Source organism: Dermacentor andersoni, chromosome 6, assembly GCF_023375885.2.
Source record: "Dermacentor andersoni chromosome 6, qqDerAnde1_hic_scaffold, whole genome shotgun sequence".
NCBI lineage: Eukaryota > Metazoa > Arthropoda > Arachnida > Ixodida > Ixodidae > Dermacentor > Dermacentor andersoni.
The window spans coordinates 91,346,995-91,370,720 of NC_092819.1; positions in this window are offsets into that span (position 1 = coordinate 91,346,995).

The window sequence follows — 23,726 nt, forward strand, 5'->3', positions numbered from 1 at the left end:
TATTTGAATTATGCAACAATTTAAGGCATTCATAATCACGCCGCTTGGACAGAGGTAGTAAACCGATTTGTTGTTTATTTAAGTCATTATTCCAAAAAATTGGAGAGTTGGAATTTCCCCTCACAAGGCACTATTGGCAATAAAATCACCTACAGTGCTTGTCGAATGGGTGCCGCAGTGCTACAGTTGACCTGCAAAGACGGGGCCGAACCCCTGCTTAGAAAATGGAAGAGAGGCCGAACTCTCTCGAGCCCTGGCTAACTTTGAGCACTGACTGTGTTGAGTGGTATACTATATATTGTACTACCACACAGTACAATGATGTATATTAATGATTAATACAGTAATATTATGTATATAATAATAATAATAATAATAATAATAATAATAATGATTCAGATCTGCTACCATATCTGCATCTCCTTCCTTCATGCTACAGAAAATGTCTATGGAATTCTTGCTGTCAAATCAATAAATATATACTTCAGAGCATTGTTGCGTTGTTGTGACATCACTGGAAACATCACTTCACAGCATTAAATCTTTATCGGTCAAACCTGTGCTCAGAAAAACATGTGGCACTCAAAGCACAACAACCCAGCGGCGAGCATGGTGTGTCAAGCGCGTCACATGACTCGTCAAAGGTTGTAACATAATTGCTGGTGCTATATATATATATATATATATATATATATATATACATACCTTCCGCAAAGTACAACACTATTTGCATCTCACGTTGACTGATATCTTTCAATTGTTAGTAGGTGAAATGCAATCCACAGAAAAAGGATAAACAATTGTATGCATATCTATCAGTATAATCACGGAGTATCAGGCTGGGCATCAACCAAATTGATTCTTAATATCTGTAACTGTGGCGAGGAAAGCATATGTCGCCTTGAAGAAGACAAGTCCACTTGTTGAAACGTTGGCTCCTGCTTTCATCTTGTTCTCGGTTTGCTCATCGTCTTGAATTTCCATTTCCTGCCTTCCCCATGTTTTCCCTGGGTTTGTATACATGGTATTTTAACACGCAGCCTAAAAGATTGCAGATTCTTCTCCTATATGCATAGTTGGTATATAATTGTGAATCAGCAACACACTAAAAAAACGTTTTCTTCTAGCATAACACTGAAGCATACAAAGTTGAAAATTTACTGTGCCTACCTGGGCGTCATTTCACATATTTAAGAGGTGAATAATTTTCCTTTGTGTACATGTGCATTGGGCTAGCTCCCACATCAAACTATATGCCATCAATCTGCACAGTTGGCACAGTAGGAATTCACGAGACAAATTTTAGCAGAGTGCACCTTGTTTACACTTTTCTGCATTTCTGTATGCAAGATGTAACACTACAATTTCCGCTGAAGATACTGTGCTTGTTGTGCAGGCCATGTTTTGATGCTAATGGATGGCACCTGTATAATCATGTAAGACTTTTGTGAATATATTGGCACAGCAGCACCTTCTGTTATTTTGTATGTATATTTCTGACCAGCAACACAACCAAGCAGTGGTATATTGTGCTGTAGGCAAAACAAGTGGCCACTTAGATTTGGCAGCTCTAGATGGGCACATCGCATCTAGTCGTTCCTCACCCCACTTTAACATTTACATTTCACCAATGGCAAAGGACAATGTTGGATTCCGTAAAATATCCAATTTCAAATGCACTATGGATGACTGACTTTTGAAAGAACAATGAAGTGATGCCTGGAAACCTGTGTACCAACTTTCTTCCCATATTAGTTACTATAATGCCTTACAATGTGTCTTAAAATTCTTCACATGGTGCACCTAAATTTGGTGCTAGAGTGGAGAGGAGTGCAGTAGTTTGACTTTACCTAGGGTAGCAAAATGCCTCACAACACTGCTACATCAAAGTAGCAGTGTTGCAGCGCTCAACGGTGCCCTTAAAGGCATCAGTTGTGCCCATCAGATAACAGGGGCAGGGGGAGTACAAACATAAATGAGATTACAAAGAAATAGTTACAACAAATAATAGGACAAAGTACAGAACAAAGGTATGCTAACATTGTTTAGGTATTAAGAAACAGAATGTAAGAAATCATAAGAATTGCAAAACAAAAGTTATGCACACAGCAAAATAAAATGTTGAAAATATGCATGCACACATAAACTACGGTATTAATACAGGTATTTATTAGTAACTCACAAAAACAACTAAACAAGAATGTAATAAAAAACGCAACTAATTAACAGTGCGTAGCACGTCGTAAAATTTTAATGTCAGATTCTGTGGCAATATCAGAGGGAAAGCAGTTCCCTTCAGTGATGGTGCAGGGTATAAAGGAGCATGCATATTGTAACGTGCAGGATGGTGTACGCTTAAATATGAGGTGGTGATCCCGGCATGAAAATACGACAGGTGGTGACTGAAAGAAATCATTGTGAAGAGAAGTACGATTATAAAGTTTGTTAAGCAGGCAAAGACGCACTGATTTGTGGCGAAGGGATAGTGCTTGTAAATCAGTACGTGCTTTTAATGATGACACGGAAGTGTAAGATGAATAGTCGGAAAATATGAAGGTGAGCAGCCCAGTTTTGAACAAATGCAATCTCGTCAACAATGTTTACCTGCCAGAGTGCTATATTAGCGATGCGTATTCGAGCTTTGTGTGGATTAGTGTAGTGTAAGCAAGTTTATGTATGTTGACAAAAGCATGCTTTAGGTTTAATTTGATGATGCCAAGAGAGTGGTGAGCTGCTGCAAAGATGGAGTAAATGTGGTGGTTTCATGCTAAGTCGTAATGTAAATGAAAACCTGTGCTGGTAGTTGAATGTTAAACTGGGATCTTCGAAATAGTCGATGACTTGTGAATTAATAATGTGTTCCATAAGTTTGCGAATTGTACTGGTTAGTAATATTCATTGGTAGTTAAGGGGTGATAAACACTCGCTGGATTTGTAGAATGGGATCACTTTAGCCACTCACCAGTCTTAAGAATGAACCCAGGGGGTATGTTGCGACACTAGCTGGGGCACATTCTTGAGTAGCTTGTTATTAAATTTGCTGTGACCTGTTGTAGATTAAGTTTTTAATCTGTTTAGTAAGGTAAAAATGCCCGACCCACTAATAACAATTTCAGAAATGTCAGATTGCATGGGGAAGTCAGGGCATGCAGTGATGTCTTCACAATTGGACATTCAACAAAACATGTCATTTAGTAACTGCACACACTATAACTCAGGAACTACATCACCACCAGAATTAGGATTATGTCAGGCTGTGAATAGGGGTTTATTACATGCCATAATCACTGTTATTCATAATAAATCATAGCTGTAAACCTGTTGGCATGTGGATTTTAGTAGCATCTGGCATTCTTTGTCACATAATATGTATCTTTGCCATGTCTTGCCTTTTTTTTTTATTTGCCATTCTATAGAGCGCTTCATTTTATTTATGAGGTGCTGCAGGCGTTTACTGAATGTTTTGTTGCATCTAATGCTGAGAAAAAGGACGAACATTTTGATAAGATTTGCAAAGGTGGCTCTAAACATAACCAGTTCTCTTCAATAGCTCGACTGTGTCTGCAAAGGTGGCTAATTAACAATTATGCCGAGTAATGTTGGCCCTATTGTAGCACCTAATGTGTTTAGTAGTGTTTTCTTTTTTGTTAAAGAGAAGTTAAGCAGACCTACTATAACTGCATGATCAGACAGCCCGTCCAGGTGAGTAATGCCGGAACAGATTAGAGGATCGCTGGTTGAGATGAGGAGGAGGAGGAATAAACATTTATTTTTGAAACAGTATCCCGGGTTAAGCCCCAGTTCTACTCTAGGTGGGAGGTCTCCTCATTCCAGGAATCCTCTGGCCTTCGCTGCCTCCTTGGCCCTGGCGACGAGGTGTCATTGTTGCTCCAGGCCCTCGGAGACGAGCTTGGCCTCTCACGTTTCAATGAGGTCTTCGCTTTCTTGTCTGGCGTTATATTCTTTCGGTGAAGGCGATACGTCTGTATCTAGATGCCATGGACACTCGAGGATCAGGTGCGCCAAGGTGTATGGTAAGCCGCACATTGGGCAGCGGTATCCTTGTAGCATTGGGCATAGTCTGTGCATGAGTATTTCCTTGTAGCATTTGGTATAGTCTGTGCATGAGTATTCCGTGGGTGTAAGTGTTACTCTGTAGTCTTCTGAGTGTGGTACTTTCTTCTTCGGTGAGCTTTGGGTGAGGTGGTGGGTGCAGCCTGCGTTCCAGCCTGTGATATTGAAGGATCGCTGAGTAGGTGATGGGTACGGTCTCTGCCCCTGCTGACGCAGACCGGCATCTTGAGAGTAGGAAGGGTTGGCCCGGCAGGTGTGGCCTCGGGCCACGGCGTGTGCTGATTCGTTCCCCTCCAGCCCGTCATGCCCAGGAACCCAGGTCACGCAGGTGTAGCGGATCGAAGCGCTGTCGTGCTTCAATATCTTTAGTGCTTCTGTCGACACTAGACCCTTAGCATAGTTCCTGACAGCTGCTTCAGAATCGGAAAGAACTACAGCTGCGTCTGCACGTGGTAGTTGCTAGGGCGATCGCCGTCTCTTCTGCAGTCTCAGAGTTTTGCGCACGGACTGTGGCAGACGCTAGCTCTCTGCCCTTAGAATCTGTGACGTTCAGGGTGTAAGCATTTCTTTGCGGGTATTTGACTGTGTCGGTGTATCTGGCATCCGGACCTTGCCTGTGTCTTTGCCGTAGGGCATCCACTTGGGCTTGTCTTCTTTCCTTGTGGTACAATTGGTGCTATGCACAGGGATTTGCAGATGTTTGGAGGAATTCTTTCTTTTCAGTCCGTGGTGGCCTATAAAGGTTTCACTGTAGCTCAGCCGTTGCAGCACTGATCTCCCGGTGGGCATGAGCTTAAGTCATTCTAACTGACTGGCTTTACGAGCTTCGGCTAATTCTTGCCAGGTGTTGTGTATGCCCGTCTTGAGAAGTCTCGTAGTCAAAGCCGTAGATGGTAGGCCCAGGGCAGTTTTGATGGCTTTGCATATTTGAATGTTAATTTTTTTTTCTACCTCTGATGAGATCTAGAATATTGGCCAGTGTACATGATGAACAGGTTGGGAGAGTAATGAGTTGAGGTAACATGAAGTGTAGACAGGAATGAAGGAAAATATGCCATTGAGCGTGAGCAGCTGTGACAGATTCTGTTGTCCAGTTAATAATGGAGAAATTAAAATTGCCATTAATGATCACAGTAGAATGCCAAAATAGCATATGCACTTCATTTAGAATGTTTTGAAACTCGCTTGAAAATGCACAATTTACATCCGGAGGGCAGTAGTATGCACTTATGAGAACATTCTGCTTGAGCATTGAAGTGAAATGAAAATGTGCTCTAGGAATGAACGAATGCCAGTTGGAACTGCAAGAATTTATTTTTTTAAAGCTATGAGCATGCCACCTTCTATGCAGTTGCATCATTCACAACAAAAAGTGTTGCATGCAGATGTGAAAAGAAAAATTTTATTGGAGATGGTATCGTTTAGCCACGTCTTGATTAGTACAAGAAGAGATGTCACGCATGAATCAATGAGTGATGAAAGTGACATATATTTTGACATCAAACTTCAACCTCTAGTGCATAAGAATGACAGGTTTGTAGACGTGTTATGGGTGTGTGGTTGCATAAACTGTTAGTTTCCACACTTGCATAAGATGAAGGTTTGGCTTGTCATTCTTAAAGCATGCTGAGACAGACGCACTGCACAGTTTATTTCCGAGTCCCAAACGTATGTGTCGTTGTTGACCAAGAGCTTGTTAAAAACCAAGCAAGCTTAGTGTGAGCTGTCTCATACTGACTACAAATTTTAAATAATTAATAAGAAAATAAATATATCTGTCATCCTGATTGCTGATTTGCTGTTCCTAAGTGATGGAGTAGTGTGAAAGTGACATATTTTATTTGTTCATATTGTACTCAACCCACTGCAACAGTAAAAAAAAGGAAAGAAAGGAAGGAAAATGTGATTTTGTGAAATTATACAGATGGAGCATCCTTCTTTTTTTTATGCTGAAGTAAACAATCAATATATGCACATGTGAATACGATATATGTGCATGCACTAGAATAACTTTCACCAGTCATATTATGTCAGCAAGACAGCAAGGTGGGCGAATTGGTTAGGATTTATCTTAGTTTTGGTAACAGCTAGCGCAAAGGTACGATGAGTAGAAAACGTTATTAAATACACGAGCAGGGCTGTTAATGGTTTGTGAACACTTTTCTGTAACGCTATGTGTCATATCCGCGTCCACAGCGACCAGGCCGGCATGGATAAGCGTAGTTTATGATTGAGCTCTTCCTTGTCATTTGACGCGCTGATAACCACGACTTATTACAATACGGCAGTTTCTTAACGTTTGCTAATCCGGCTTGGACAAAGCTCCCGTCGTTGTGTGCCACCTCACGTCCGCCGTACGCGGTACCGGCCGGGCAATAATAGATTGACTTTTGGATGGTAGTACGCTCGCTGCGTGAGGGCACCCCGCAGGTGAAGGGCATGGGAAAATAGCCCATTCTTACGATGCGGGGTTCGGTATGTGACCTGTGATTAGCCCGAGGGTTCAGATTAACTGCGTAGCTGTTGCGCGGCCCAATGCTTCGCGCTGCCCGATTGTAGACGGTGGACATTGTAACATATTTTAATTTCGCTTGCGTTTCGCTCGCGCAAGAACTTTCCACGACTCGCTGACTTCCCGTCTGTTGCCAATGAATGTTCCCCGGCCAGACGCTCCTAGGTCCAAGCCCGGCCCGGGCCCGAGTCAGCAATTGCTTGGCCGCCCCGAGCATCCTTGGACCGAGTTTGGCATATGCGGCCGACAACGCTTTCTGTCTGGCCAGCGCTAGTAGTAAAATCGTGTTTTGTCAACAATTAAGTTAGCGTGTTGACGGTACGTGAAACGTCGATCGCTTCCGTATCACAGCTCTGTTGGCATTAGCCTTTTTTTCTTATTGTGTTACACAATAGGTGCGATTGCGATCACTTTATTCCGACGGTTATGCTATGTTATGATAGAGCAGGCAGATAGATCGAGGTGCCGTACTCGCTAGGGCCTTTCCTTGCCATGCTGCGCGTACACTATCACCGATAGGTCGTTTATATGGACGGTAGGTAATAATAATAACGATAACCCCGAGAAAGGAATCCATTGACATACTGGCCCTGGAGATAGGTTCATGTTTGCCGAATCGCACCGTATGTATGTATGTATGACTCGGTCGAATTGGCACGTACAGAATTGAGAGGCTCTCATGAGATATGCTCGCCGACGACATGCCGATGAAGTGCTGTTTAGTATTTTTCTCGCACACAACTATGTAAACGAACTTCCTATTAGCGTGTAGACGAATGATGAGGGCGGCATATAGGTACAGTACCGTACATATTCGCCTGAAGAGGAACATAACAAATGTGCACATGGTATTCACATTTTATTAATTTAATGATGATATATGTGGGCTGTGTGGACCTTTAGGGTGTAGTGTAGTATGCAATGTAGGAATGAAGTATTAAGAACACAACAACAAAATTTCTTGTCATATGACCAACTGAGTAAAATCTGCTTTTCAAGTGAACAAACATACCCCACAGGAATGCCACTTGTAGCTTTTTCAACTGAGCTACCACATTTTTAGTCACATATGCAGCTAGGGTATGCAATCCAATTTTAGAACATGGCTTAATTAGCAAAAAGCTTTCATAATCTTGAATACAGTTAATGCATTAGAGGTGCAGCCTTAGTTACTGTACACATTGCATAATCTGCACACTGCAGAGCATTAATTTGCATAATTTGTTTTGTACTTTCTTCTGCATGTGGCTGCAAGCCATTTGTTTTCAAGAGTGCGCCTAGGAAAAAAAGTGTTTGTGTTTGGTTTGGATGATGCACTTCGGTGGCCAAGAGAAGAAACATGCAAATTATAATATTTTTTTATTAAGATAGCTGCATTGGACCAGCAGGACCTACCTTTCATACCATGATTAGGGCAAGACAGATGGCACCTGACAAAATCCAGAAAATGTATCATCCACTCTGAGTAATTGGTGAGCAAGCTTCAATACCATGAGGGGCCAGTGAGCCTTTGCTTTGGTATGACAGGAACAGTCTTGAAAATACCAAAACATATGTGCATAAGGGACAGGAGTTGCCTCTGTCTGAAACCCACTGATGACTCCATTATAAACGTAAGCAGCAGTGCTTGTGCCATGCTCTGCTGCTTAATTTCAGAGAGACTAAGAGATGAACGAAAGGCATAGATAGAAACATTGAGAGGAGCATTATTTATGTTCTTTTGCAATATCATGCTGCAATTACCGCAAATTATAAACACTGCAATAGTTGTCTCTAGCTTGCTCATTTTAATAATCGTTCCATTCACAGTCTCAACTCAACAGCATAACACAACATATTAACTTATTGCGCTAAAGTCTGAGAGTGTGTTGGTTACATATACTACATTTGGTTACATTTACGTATACTGGATGAGTGAGGGGCATATGAACACACTTAGTGCTGCTTTCCAACTGAGATTATTCAATCCATTGAGCAACCTGACTTTAAACTTTTGCAGGTGACTGTTCAAGTCAATGCACATGCATTTACCCACATCTACTGTTTGTTCTATATTGATTTCTCTTTTACGAGTAATCACTGTGGATTATAAGGGATATTACAATTAAACATTGAAGGCCATAATTATGAAAATAATATGCCCTTTGAAAACAAAAAGCATAGACAGGCCATCAAAATGACAGCAAAAATAAAGAATAAATTAATTGTTTGTTTAAAAAGAAGCCTAATAAGCTTAATAAATCACCCATGACATGCCTCTTAATTGGCTCTTGAAAGTTGAGCTCCAAGACTGGCATGCTGTGTATATCACTGACAGTAAGCACCAGACTAGCAATACCAGAGTAACAGGGGAATCACCCATTGCAATCACCTCTGAAAATTTAGTCAATGGAGTTAGAGAGCTCTTCTAAATCACCTTTCTAGCAGCGGAGTAACACTGTACCATTTTGGAACAATACATTTGTGTTTCTCTGACATGACCCAAATACCTCAAATGGATCCCAGTACATATGGGAGAAGTAACCATGAATGGCCCTCCCAACCTCAATGAGAAGGCCGACCGAGCCGCGCGAGAACTAATCCACCGTGTCACGGACAGTGACGGCACAACACCCCGCAACCCCCGGGGAAAGGGGAAGGACAGCGGGGAGGCAACGACAACGAAGTAGCGATACGAGACAACAGGCACAGACTGGTCACGTACCACGACATACTGACACACTATACGAAACGAGGAGAAACATACCCACAACCCCGCCAACAACTCGACAGGTTTCAAGAAACAGATTGGAGGAGGTTGCAAACCAGAATATTCCGAAACCCAGTACATTTAGACAGAGTAAATTCAACACAATACCCAGACTCGAGCTGCAAGCTCTGCAAGCACGAACCCGCATACAATGCACAGATCTCATGGAAGTGCACACAGATCAGATCGATATATCTAGAGGACAAGATAGAACAGGACCTTCTCGAGGAGCGATAGCTAAGCGCTCTGACTAGCTCGGAACTACACGACCAACTATGGGCTATCCAGTGGGCCCGGGCAGCAGTGGAAAGGCTATGCCTCACCGCACATAATGCCCGGGTGGCCTGAGCCTGGGCTGGAAACCTTGCAGATCCTTTTCTCATTAAAGTTATTTCCGTACGTCCCTCCCTGGTTCAAAAAAATTTACCTTCCTAAACGCCATGTGCATCCTTAGAGGCATGCCTTATAGAGATACACTGGCAATTTAATCTCTCCCCCATGGATGCTAAAAAGTCTCAAAAGGCAAAATGCTACTCCCTGATAGATGCTTCATATCAAAGAACATTTGCCCTTTTTACACACAATGCTTTGTTTAAGGTCACATTCAGAGCAAGTGAAAAGCACAATTAGGCCTATAATTGCCTGCCTGTAATGATACTTTGTACAAACTTGCTGTGAAACAGTATTGCATGAAGCTACACTGACTCTCTACAACTGCAGAAGATTACTCTTTTCATTCAGGCAGCAGTGACATTTCTTTCCATTCATAATAAGTGAGTCAAGATGCCTGTGCTCACATTATTAAAATTACGTATTTCCTGATAATAAATTGCAGTTAAGAATACTGCGTCCTTGACAGTGCTTGCAAAATTGATGCAGCAATGGCTGTCAAACTTGAGCGTAAAAGCATGTGTCGCATCAGAGCAAACTTTTCAGGGTAGAAAGACGGTAAGTGAGCCTGGCACAAGAGGTGCGGGTAGATACAAGTTCTTGATGTTGTTGTGTTCTTTGTTATCTGCCATGGCATTGAAAAGGCCAGAGATGTGTCCCTGTACCTAGTGTAAGCAAGCATTAAAAGTGAGTAGTTGTGAAGCTTGTGTATCTTCTGACAAAGCTATGTGGCTTTACTGTCTTGCTTCAGCTGCTAAATGGCACTCAAGGAATTGGTGTGTCTGTATTTGGGTGAAGTTTGATAAAAATGAGGCTGCTTCATTGGTGTCATGTGTGACTTTACCGTGTACCAGCCCCGTTCTGCAGACTCTTGTCATGTATGGTATGAAGCTCAAGTAGAGTTGCAGACATCCATTGTAGATTCCTTATTTTTATAAAGAGGGAAGTACTTAAGGCTGACTGATACTATGCTTCCATCTCTTGTAATAGCAGCGTCTGTACAAAATACATTGGTCCAAAGGAACATCAGTGTACAGCCGTGCCATGGCCTTAAGTCTGTTCTTGCACCCAAGCAATCAGAAGTGACTGCAACATGCAACCTCTTTAATTCAAATGCTCATTCACATTGAATTAGCAATGCTGCCGTGGTGTTCACCTGGGCATGTTCTTGAGCGAACAGAGGGAGAGCAGCTATTGCCCTCATCACATTCTGAATAATCATCTCAATCTGGTCCCTCTGCTTCAGTGAGGGCCAGTAAAACTGAGCCTGATAAATAATATGTGGCTGGAGTACAGACCAAACAGCATTACTGGCTATTTCGGTACAATATTCTCCACATTTATATGCAATCCTTCATATCAGGTGGAAGGTTGACATTGGTGTCTTCTTTATTTTGCCTAGCCAATTTGATCTTGTTCCGGATTGGCGAACATCGAGACCAAGGATCCGTACTTCTATTTCTTGTAACAAGGACCAGTGCCGGTAGCCAGGAATATATTGGTGCATGTGTAGCGGGGGGGGGGGGGGGGTTAGCATTGTCTGCACATTGTCCTATGCCAGGTAAACAGACATGTTGGGTTCCGGGGCAAGGAGTTACGTTCCCGGTGTAGAGCATGCTGCAAAGAATGCCGGTCTAGCCAGGTGTGGTTGGAAACGCCTTTCTCAAACTAATTGCCAATAATTGTTAGCAAGCTATATTGTGGCTACTTTTCCTTGCAGCAAGGTGTGTATTGTCCAAAATGAGTGATGCACGAATGATGGATGTCGCTGCACCTATTGCTGCCTGCAAATGTGAGCCACCATTCAGGAGCACAGCAGTACTGGACGGTAGTGCTAGTAAATTTACATAATTAGCAAGGCTTCAATATGCATACCCTGGAGTTAAATGTCAATATTGATTAAAATGGCTGTGACATATGAGTAGGCTTTGTTTTTTGTGGCCATTATCTGGCTTTCGCGCACCCCCTGGATGGGCTGTATTATTCTTGCATCCCTCTGACAACAAACATTTGCTTGTGAGTACTTCTTGCTACCTTTATTACTGATTTCTTTTCTTGATACTCAGATCCCTGTCTTTGCAATGTGGCCTCTGGCTGTTTATGTTCTTAGGAATGCAGACTTGTATGATGTTAACATATCTGAAAAGAAGCAGTATACACACTGAATACTTGAATGATAGAAAGCCACTGCTGTAAAATTAATGGTCAATCTCGGAAAGGGTCACCTGAATTGGCCACAATGAATAATTTACTGAAGCTATAAAAGCTGCTTTTCTGAATAAATTTTCCAAGACAAATACAGCAATATGCATGTCATGTTTGACGAGAATTCACAATTACCTGAAACATATTTGCTTTGAGAATTAGTCCCAGGTGCCACAAGCACACTTGATGCAGAAGCTTGAAAGCAGTACAGTGACAGCCACACACCTCTACCACGTGGAATAAAAAAAATCCCAGACGGTAGCACACTACTCACCCAGTTAAAAAAAAAAAAAAACACATGTTGTCATTTATTGAAATTGCACTTTATTTTTAAAAGTTCAATTCAGAACAAGTTACTACAGAGTGTATTAATGTTTATGTTGGTTTCCATATTACATACCCCTCTGTGGCAACAAAATGCTGCACATACGCAATCAGTCATGCATGCCCTCCTACAAAGAGTGAAATGGAATCTGAGTGAATCAAGTGACATGTGGCTCATTTGTAGTTGTAGGTAAACTTGATGGCTGATAGCACTAAGGACAAGTAATAGTAGTATAAAGTTTATTTCTCTTAGTGGTTTGGGCGGTCGGTGCGTCCCTCAGTCCAGGGCTCCACTGATCTCTGTGGTTTGCTGGGCTTGATCGAGAAGAGCTCTCTGGCTCTCTACATCTTCACTAGCAAGCCAAACATCCCAGTGCCTGTTACTTGGCATTTACGCCATAAGGGGCGAATTGGAATTTGGAGGCTGTAGTTTATACGTTCATGTTACGTGGGCAAGAGTTGGCAGCTCCTCGCACCAAGAACACATACTTTCATAGAATGCAGGGTGTACCTTAGTGAGTATTTGTAGGTGTAAATATGTGTTAGTCTGTACACAGCGCGAATCCCTGGCCTGTTCTTTCATAAGGTTGGAGTGCGGGCGGCTGTATTTTTGTCTCTCCTTTTCCTGGTTTTCGAAGTGTCGTGTGGGTCAATGGGAGTTCCTTGAAAGGACTGACTAGTGCTCGGATGCTTATTGGTCGAGCAGTTCGGTTCACCCTCTCATTTTCCTCGAGTCCAGAGTGCGCCGGGCACCAAATTACCACCTGGTGCAATTCTGTGAATTTTGTATGGGACGGTACCCGTCATGCACGAACAGCATGCTGCCTTAGAGTCCATCATGGCCAACACAGATTGTTTCTTTTGCTTCTGCATCTCGAAAGGCCAGCGCTATGGCTGCTGCCTCCACGGTGCAGGTTAAAGGGTTCCGAATGGAAGTTGTTATCCCTGTGGACCAATTGAAGGCCACTATTTTGAATTTGTCTGTTGCCACTCTACATGCATCTGTGTAGTATACGTCTGGATTTCTTTCACATTTCTTTTGTAAAGCCTTTGATTGCGCTTTTCTTCTGCTTTGGTGGTGTTCCGTGCTCATATTCTTTGGGATTCGTGAAACTAGAATTTCCTCTCTTGTTTGTCTGGGTAGCAAAACTGTTTTTTCTCAGCCATACTGTGCTATCAGGGGATATCCTGCCTTTTGTAACAGAGCCTTTCCTTGTTTTGTAGAATTCAGATGTTCTCTGTGAGGCATGACCACATGCCGTGTCATGTTCTTCATATGTGTTGTGAATACCAAGAGCCTCCAGCTTTTTGGCACATGTGTTTTTGGGAGCCCTAGCTGCCCTGATGATGGAGCTCACTTTAGACATTTCAGCCTTATTTAGTTTTTGAAAGGGGAGGCTATAGGTCACCCTGCTAATAATTAATGCTCGCACAAGTCTGACTGCCTCCGCTTCTTTGAAGCCTCATTTTTGTTTTGTGACTCTGTGGATCATTTGTGCCACATTCCTTGTTCTTTGTCTTAATGTTTCTAGCATGTGTGATGCCCTGCTGTTGTCTTGGTACAAAAACTCAGAATACATTCAGGTATGTGGACACCAAGGGCAAGAAACAAGGAAGGAAATTGAGATTGGCTGGGTGGTTTCTTTTGATGCAGTGAAACGTAACTAAAGTCCAAGTATGCATTCACACGACATCTGCACATGAACACGTTACTAAAATACATCAAAGCCTGACCAAGCAAACAAATTCGCAGGCCTATTTGAATTTATTCCATTTGTCCTTTTCAGCACTGGTCAAGCGTGCAATACATGACTATGAAAACACAGTTAGTGTCTGTATACAAAAAAAAAAAAAGAAATTGTAGGCTGTAACTGCCTGAAACTGTGATTTCTAATGCACAAACCTTTGTGCATAGACAACTTGATACAAGGAAGTGCTGGTACAGATTTCCCAGTGAAAATGCATGCAGTTTGAAGCTTATTTCACAAAACTGACAAAATGAACGTAATTGTGTGCACACACTGCGTGCCTCCATTTAACACAGAAACAGGCTGGCTGTTCGCATTGTTCATGCTGCATAACAGTAATTTGCCGCCTTAAAAATAATGTTGCTGTGACGCAAATCGCTCCCAGTTGAAAAAGACAACAGGAGTTCCTGTCGCAACTACGGAAATTTCTGTTGTACGACAGAAGTTCCTGATGTTTCTGTAGTTGCGACAGACATTTCTGACATTATGACAGAAATTCTGATGTCCCAACAGAATCATCCTGTCGTGAACACCAAGAGTTCTGAAGTCGCAACAGCAACTTTCTATCGCAACAGCGATTCTGACGTCCCAACAGCAACTCTCTGTCGGGACTACACATTTTCGGTCGTGGCGTTAGAAATGTGCCACTTTCTGTCGCAGCGACATAATTTCTGACGCCGCGACAGAAGCGCTTTCAGTCGCGACGCTTTAAAATTGTATGTCAATTTCGCATCGGTGGTGTACCCTGTACTTTTCTCTTGCGCGGTATTCAATCGTGCTCCTCTGAAGCCGGCAATGCTGATAGCACAGACACCGGTATTAAAGTCGAAGTGGCCAATTGTTATAATTGTGCCGTGACGACAAAGCACCATAAATGCCCTACCGGCCTCCTCAAAATCGGCCGCTGATGAAAATCATATCATCTGCGGGAATGGCTGCGTATCCGTTTTGTGTCATTTGGTAAGATGTGGCACACAGGCCTGTGGACTTACATGTGCCGTTACACTGACACGGTTAACTTCCCAGAAATATTGCATAAGCTTTTACAAAGCGAAAAAGAAGTTTTGGGTTGTTCCACAAAGTTGCGTGAAAACCTGTCTCGCTCGGGTCTCATTATTCTGGTACAGCGCTGCCGAGAGATGCCAGTATGCTGTCAGAATGAACAATCATCCACGAATGTTTATGTAGCTATCTTGCGTTGAACACTGAATTATATGCGCGCTCAAAAGTGCAGAGCGAGAGACAACTGTCGAAATTAGCAGTAACAACGTAACAGTGTCTCCGGTCACCGTTGTCTATTTCTGTATTTCTTATTTAATATGGATATCCTACAGCAAAATCGATGTTCTAGCACTACACAATGTACCTGTCGATGGTAAGAACACTTTTGCTTTTCTAGAGATGCGGCAGTAGACGCGGTGGAATGAAAGCGCCTGTTGACTCTTAAAATGAAAATATAAACATAAACGCGAAGTGTTTGTATAGCTGTAATATGCCCGAAGCGCGCGTTCGGCGTGGCGTAGTGGTAGGATGCTGGGCTCGGGATGCCTCAGTCCGGAGTTCGAATCCCCTGCAGGGCGATTTTTTTTTCCTTTATTTTTTTTTCTTTTTTCTACAAACAAATTTACATAGCCTTAAAGAGGTCTCTGTCAATTTTTAATTGAATATTGATCAAGAACTACAGGACGTCACACTACGGACAACAGAACGACAGACTAAAATTTCCTGTTGTGTTTTTCAAGTGGGCTGTCACAACCTATATCGACACTTAAGGCGAAGTGGTTATCAAACACACCTGATGACGAAACTCCAATACTCTTTGACCCGCCGTGGTTGTTATAAGCGTCCTTGGAGTTGTGCTTAGTATTAAGCACGAGGTCACAGGAACAGATCATGGTTCTGACACGTAAAACACGACAATTAAATTGAAAAAGAGAAAGAAAAAAGTTGAAACGTCTCTTTTTTGTGCGGCACTGGCTTCTTGAGTTTTATTGAGAGGACCGGTAAGTCTCAACACCGCGACATAAAAGGTGTGAGCATTATGCGCATAGCGCAATGCTTCCGCGCCGTACTCACCACCGCAGCTTGAAAAGGCCGCGTCAAACATGAGGCAACTGGGCAAGCGGTAATCCGAAACGCGCCATTTCCAAAAGCAGTCGACACCGTACGCGGTCCGATTTTGTGAGGACTGTGGGTGAGGTTTCACTAGCCGCTGTCATATCGTGGCGCAGGAGGGAATACCCGAGCACGGCCGCGCGAAGCACGAAAGTGTATTGTAGTACACAGATCACGTCAAAGCGATGACTACGCGGTGGCCGATCACCGCCGTGCTGCGCAGTGGGGCAGGTAGCTTTCTTGTGAGGTTCCACACTACACGAAACACTCTCCGACGGCCGCCAAAATTACCTCGTAAGCACGCATATAGACACACACGCAGAACTACGATAAGCAAAACAGGTGCCGTGACCGGCGCCGACGACAGTGGCGCTTTGCGAGCTTTGCCTTCAGTTTCACTTTTAGTTGATGGGAAGACGAACAGAAGCGAGGACATTCTGCGGCCTAAGCCGTCGAAGTTTTGCATGGTCTCGCTTCCGAAGACAGCTCGTCAGATGCCGACCGGGGGTTCTGGCAGCGCGACAGGACATTGTGGTCGACGAGACGAACAAAGCGTCTATTTATATCGCCCTAAATAAGTTGGCTTGCACTCCGGAAATGTATAAATTTGCAGAAAGAAAAAAAAAAGAAGAAGAACCACTTGGACAATATATCTCTCCTTCCTCGTTTCCTTCTCACAGATGTGTAAAAGAAAAGAAAATAACGCATAAAATAAGAAACAGAACTCCGTTTACGCTAAAGGGAGGCCTGTATCTTCTAAACTCCCTCTTATAAAGGATGTAGAATTGAGGTTCTGTCTCCTTCTTTCATCCGCATTTTGCGAGGGAGAGAAATGGAGGACGCTGAGCATTTCTACACCACTCTAAGGGAGCACGGTTTTCAGGCACGTAGTCTCAAGGGAGGTCACATCCCTTAAAATGCCTTTTTCGGCTCATTTCCGTTTACAGTGTAGGAGCCAATGTTTTGAGAAAGGAACTTCGCCAGGGGGAAACCAAGTCATGTTATGGAGAAGCCGCTCCTCTGAAAAACGCAAGTTGCCCGGTCGAAACGTTTGCTCCAGGCTGGATGTTACTTCGTTCGCCTTGTATTGGCCTCTTTAGGCGGTGGCCAACGATAAGCGAGCGCGCATGATAAAGGCGATGTATATAAGTGAGCGAGCGAAGAGCATGCTAATAAAATTGTCAGTCACTTAAATATCGTTACGTGATTTAAATTCGAAAGCATTATGACTTTTCTAATTAATTGGTTACGTCCATGATACTTGACGTCACACATTGTCACGTGTCCTTGACAACTATACCTTAAGCCACGGTAATCTACTTTAATCCACTTTAATGCACCTCGCTCTAATTTGTACCGACCTTAATGCACCTTAATCCACTTCAATTCACCTTCATTCACTTTGCTTCACCTTAATTCACTTTGACCCACTTTAAGTCACCTTACTCTAACTTGTTGTAACTTACAAGACGCTGATGATGATCCTTGTTATCACTATTCCGCCTCATGGGAAATATAATGCTTTCGCATTTAAAAGGTGCTTCCAGCGAACGTCGGTGAAGCTCGTCTCTGGCTCGTCCCTATCTACGCTACAGTGGAGACCCGATCCAACACTTCTACGTTAGCCTGGGGCTATGAACGACGACACGCAACCCGCCGGTAACGCGCCTTCCACAGCATTCCACTTCGGGTCGAGCTCCCACCCTTTTGGCCCGCCGAACCTGGCCTGCGGTTCTTGCAGGCCGAAGCACGTTTTGCTGCGCAGCGGCTTACCTCTGAACAGACACGTTATTTTTACGTCGTCTCCAATCTGCCTGCGGACGTCATCACCGACATTCGTGACCTTTTTGCCACGCCGCCGCTCGAGTCTTTTTGCGCAACGCTAAGGAATTCAGTGAATGGGCGCATTTCGTCTCCAGAGCAGAATCACTTGCAGCAACTTCTCGCGGCCGTAGAGCTCGGCGACCGCACTGACGCGCAGTTCCCGCGCCTCATGCAGCGCCTGCTGGGTAAAGAGACAAGCACCACGGACGTCTTCTTCTCTTCGTCAGCTTTTTCTCAGCCGCTCAGCGTTCGCCTGATACTCGCCACCGCAGAAGATCTTGGTATCAGCTAGATCGTAGACTTAGCGGATAAGGTCATGGAAGTTACAACGTTTTCCATAGGCCAGTGAACCGGTAGCCGATCTGCGCGCAGAACTGTCCCACCTTGCTGACGCCGTGGCCAATCTGCAAACCCACTCCCATCTGGATAACTCCCGTCTGGATAACTCCCGCTCTGCCACGATATGTTGGTACCATCGTCGCTTCCGTGACTAATACCCACAACTGCATTCCCCCGTGCACTTGGACGGGAGACAACAGGGCCAGGCGCTGACGGCGGCAAGCGCCTCAGTCCCTCCTACAAGCCGCCCCCTTCCATTCTTTGTTTCCCACCGCGACACTGCATGACGCTCGTTTCCAGATGGACACAGGCGCCGAGGTTAGCGTCCTACCGGCCACACCGGCCGACCGCAGATGTACGCCGACTCCACCACGCTTGGCTGTCAACAACAGCAGCACAGCCACATACGGCGAGAAGTCATCAACTTCGGACTTGGGCCTTCGCCATGCATTCCGCTGGCTTTTCACTGTCACCGACATCAAGCGTGCCATCACTGTAGCAGATTTCCTCCGCCACTTCGATCGCCTAATCGTCGTCCGTCAGCAATGCCTTCGCGACGCCGCCACCTAACTCAGGGTACAAGGGGAGCGTTCGGTGGTGCCTTCCACGAACCTGTCACTTTCGCCTTCGCCAAGTCAGGTGCTACCCAAGTTTCTCAGTTTGACACCGGTCCTCGTACAAGGAGAAAGCAGTCAAGCACTCACATTACACTCTCCATTACACTGAAACCAAAGGCTCGCCGGTGCACGCCCGCCCACGCCGGCTGACTCCCGAAAAACTTGGCAAAGCACACGAGTTGCGACATGTGTTAGAGCTAGGCATCATTCGACCCTCGAGCAGTTCTTGGTCCTCGCCACTACTGCATGGGCCAAAATCTGCGCGCGGTGATTGGAGACCGTGCGGGGACTACCGAGCGCTCTACCAGGTTGCCCTGCCCTAGCCATCATACCATCCCGCACGTTTCTGACTGCATGGCCGGTTTGTACGGAGCAACAATTTTCTCGAAGATCGATCTAATCCGCGCCTACCATCAGATTCCTGTGGCACCAGAAGATATTCCGAAGACAGCAATAGTTGACATCTTTCGGGTTGCACGAGTTTGTATACGGATGCCGTTCGGCCTTCGGGACTGCGCGAAAAAGTTTAAGCGCTTGATAAACGAAGTGCTGCGCTGCCTGGCCTTCTGCCATGCGTACCTGGACGACCTGCTCGTCGCGAGCAGCACGCCACAGTAACATCGCGATCACCTACTGCTTCTCTTCGAGCGTTTGGACTACTACGGGCTCGTCACCAATGTTACGAAGCGCGAGTATGGCGTGTCGACCCTAAATTTCGTGGGTCATACAGTCGACGCTTCAGGCATCCGCCCACAACCAATCAAGGTTCAGGCCGTCAGATGTTTTCCACAGCCATCCACGCGACACCAGCTGCGATAATTTCTCGGCTTGGTGACGTTTTTGCCGACATTTCATGCCGCATTGTGCGCACATCTTGCAGCCTTTGCACCACCTACTGGCCTAATCTTTGTAGCCAGCGGAGTTGACGTCGACAAATGAATCACCGCCTGCTTTGCAGAGGATCACTGACGCACTGACTCGAGCTGTGCTTTTGGTCTATCCAAAAATGAACTCGTGCCTTTGCCTTGCGGTGGACGCATCCGACTCCGCTATGGGGGCCGTGCTACAGCAGTGCAGTGAGCAAGGTTTGCAACCCATTGCATTCTACTGCCGCAAGCTAACGCCTACACAACATAGCTACAGCACGTTTGGCCGGGAGCCCTTGGCCGCCGATCAAGCAGTTCGTAATTTCCGCCATTTCATCTAAGGAGCCGACTTCTACGCCGTCACTGATCACAAACCTTCTATATTTGCCCTTCGTTCACTGAAGGAGGACGGCGGCATTCACACATCCAGAGAACAGGGCCAAATGTCGTACACATAAGAATTTACTACAGATATCCACCACGTCGTCGCCGATGCACTTTCCCCATCCGCTTTCATGACACTCCAGACGTCTCGTCATGACCGTGTAGACTTCACGGGCCTCACCGCGGCCCAGACCACAGACAGTGAGCTCGCCAATCTGTGTAACAAGGCACCGAACTTGCCATTTCGCGTAGTTAAGCTGCCCGTCTGTGCGGATGCTATTGCGTGTGACAAGTCCACCGGATCGCCCCGCCTTTTCGTACCCGCTCAGTTTCGACGCGCAGTGTTCGACGTGCTGCGTTCCCCAGCTCACGCGGGAATACCAGCCACCCAGCGACTCATCGCCGACCGCTTTACGTGTGGCCGAATGTGAACCGCTAGATTCACCTATGGACACGCTCCTGGATCACGTGTAAGCGATGTAAGCTAAAGCGCCGCACGGTTCCTGCCATCGGCGCATTCCCCATGCCGAGTGCGCGTTTTGAACACGTCCACCTGGACATCGTCGGTCCTCTTCCGCCGTGCCGTGGTGCTATTTACTCACTGACGTGCGTAGATCGTTTTACGCGCTGACCGGGAGCTATTCCCCTACCGGATATCGCGGATGACACCATACATCACACATGCGATCACACACCACTGCATTTGCCACTTTGGCGTGCCCTCAACCATTACTACAAATCGTGGTCATCAGTTCGAGTCTGTTTTGCTCTCTCGCCTGACACAGCTTCTTATGTAGTTTAAAAATCCCCTGGTGATCAAAACTAATCCGGATTCCGCCACTACGGCGTGTGGCTCATAATCAAATCGTGTTTTTGGCACGTAAAATCTCCGAATACGAATTTGAATAGCTCCTTGGTGCTGCGCGAATACGAACGGCCGCCTACCACCCTGCCAGCAACGCTCTGGTAGAGCGCCTGCATCGCCAACTCAAAGCGGCGCCCAAAGCCCACGACCCTTCCGCTTGGCATATAACGCCTTGCCTTTCGTGCTTCTCGGCCTCCGATCCGCAATGAAAGCCGAAATCGGTTGCAGTTCAGCGGAACTCGTATACGGATGTGGACTACGCCTCCCAGATGATCGAGCTCTTCACCGTTACACCAAGCTCCGAACAGAATTCTTACTTTGTCACGAAGTTCCGCAACACCATGCAGCGCTTCCCACACACCCTGCTATCCATCAAGCGTTGTTTTTATGTCAGCTACGAACTCTCTACGTGCACGCATGTTTTCGTCCGCTGTGACCGCGTCCGCAAGCCAATCGAGCAGCACTGCGCAGGCCCCTACAAAGTCCTCAGGCGCAGCCCACAGCACATTATGGTTGACCTGAACGGCCGGGCAGAAGTGATCGCCTCAAACCGTGTCAAACCCGCTCACGTTGCTGCCGTGCATCTCGCGCCGTCAGTGACGTCACCTTCCTGTATGTAACACTGCGAAAGTCCAGAGCGTACCCTCGGGCATACTCACCGTACGCGCCTCAGCGTGTCCACCGGGCGCCCTCCTTAGCACAGCGTTTGAACCGCCATATGTCAGTTCCCAGTAGGGAGAGACCTATGTAGTGGCCCCCTAGGCGGTAGTCCACGATAAGCGAGCGCGCATGATAAAGACGATATATAAGCGAGCGAACGCCATGTAAATTGTGCTTCCAGCGAACATCGGTACGGCTCGTCTCTACCTCGCCCCTATCTACGCTACAGCCTACTGCTGATCAATCACCTCTATATTCGCCATGCTCCTGTTATTCTTTTGCGTTGACAGGATAGAATTTGTTCAAAGTTTAGCAGTAACATCGTAAAAGCAATAAAACTACACGTACGTTTCCTCGTGTCGAAGACTCTCAGTGTGTGCACTGCGTACATATAGCCAATGGAACCTCGCTACTTCAAAAGACAGAGAGTTACAAGTGCCGATATCCTCGGCTCCGTACCCGACATGAACGAAGGTCTGTTTTCTATATTGCGCGGTTCTACGACAACATGGCATTCCTCACCATGTTCTCTCAAGCTTGACCACTATTTCGCGAATTCCCCCTGCCGAAGGTCAAAGTTGACTGTTTCCTTGTGGACATAGCCATGAAGGCTCACTGAAAATTGCGAATTGCTAATCCAAAATGGCGGGTGATCAAAGGCTATTTACGCGCTAATGAAATGTGATCTCACCTGTTGAACAATGTGCGCGCTATGCGAACAGCATTTTGACGGAGCCGCTTACTTGTCAGGCTAACAGAACAAAAAGAAAGATGGTACTAGCACATCTTATTCATGGGTTACAAGTGGTTTATACCAGAAACTGAAGGTGATTGAAATGATGCAACTTAACCGCCAATTTTTTTCTTGATTTTGCTATTTTGTACAGCTGCTTGGGATAAAAGTTGAAGCTTTTGCGTCCCTGCTTTTTGGATCTACATACGCAGACCATAATCTTCGATCTGCTCTTTTCGATATAAATGTGTCAAAGAAAAGAGAATCGATAAAAGATTTGATTGCACACATTAAAAGCTCTGTACCTTCAGCTTTCAACACGCTGAGTTAGGTTGGCCCAAGGCAGCCATGATTTAAAAGGTTTCGTTTGTTTTCGCAGCAAATAATTAGTATTCTATACCAGTGCTTCTCATATCTCTTCAAGCACCGATTTAACATTTTCTAATATTCATTTATTTTGCGCTATACGATGGTCTTTGACAACAAAACCACAGAAAAAGATACTCGCAAGCATCAGAGTGTCCTAACACAAATCCCAGGATGTGCTTTCAAGTTTCTCATCATACCAAGCATTTCCCTCGTGGTATCAAGAACGCAAAGAGTATCACTGCCTGCGAGCACGCACACATTGTCATATGTTTGTGAGAGACTTCGCTCCAGAGACTTCGCCCCAGAGTCTTCGCCCCAGTGGAGCTGTCGCCATGCCATGCATAGTTTGTGTTACGGAAGCACTTCTGGCATTCCAAGTTTCTCGAGACTTTGGAAGTTCCCATCTCGTGTCTTAAACTTTTGGACGTTCAGAAATGCCAGAAAAACCACACGACGAAGCCCGATGACATACCTCACCACGTGCCTGGCGGGCTGTGAGCTTTTGATAAACTGCACGTTGGTACCTAATATCGGCTGTATATAAACTCAGCGGGTTCAGAATGTTGCCGGTGCATGTCTGCGTCGTAGTGGTGATCGCTGGCGCGTGACGTCGCTGACTCCACGCTGCAACACCTTTGTTCATGTATTCGCAACAGCTGTTGCCGCAAATTTGAAAATTATTAAAAAAAATTAAGTGCACGTAGCTTCCTGCCGTAATGCAAGTGCTGAGACACAATAGCCGTCAAGACGCCAGTGGAAGGAGTCCTATATCTGTGGAAACATGCCGGCAGAGACTCCTGACCACGTCACTTCGCCTTTTGCTAACACCAAGCATGCAACAAACGCATGCTGCGCTAAACAAGAGCAATTCTCATGTGCAGAGTAACATCAAGCCGCTCCATCTGACGCCATTTCTCGATTATCCCTCGCGAAGTCAAATCCTTCCGCGTAG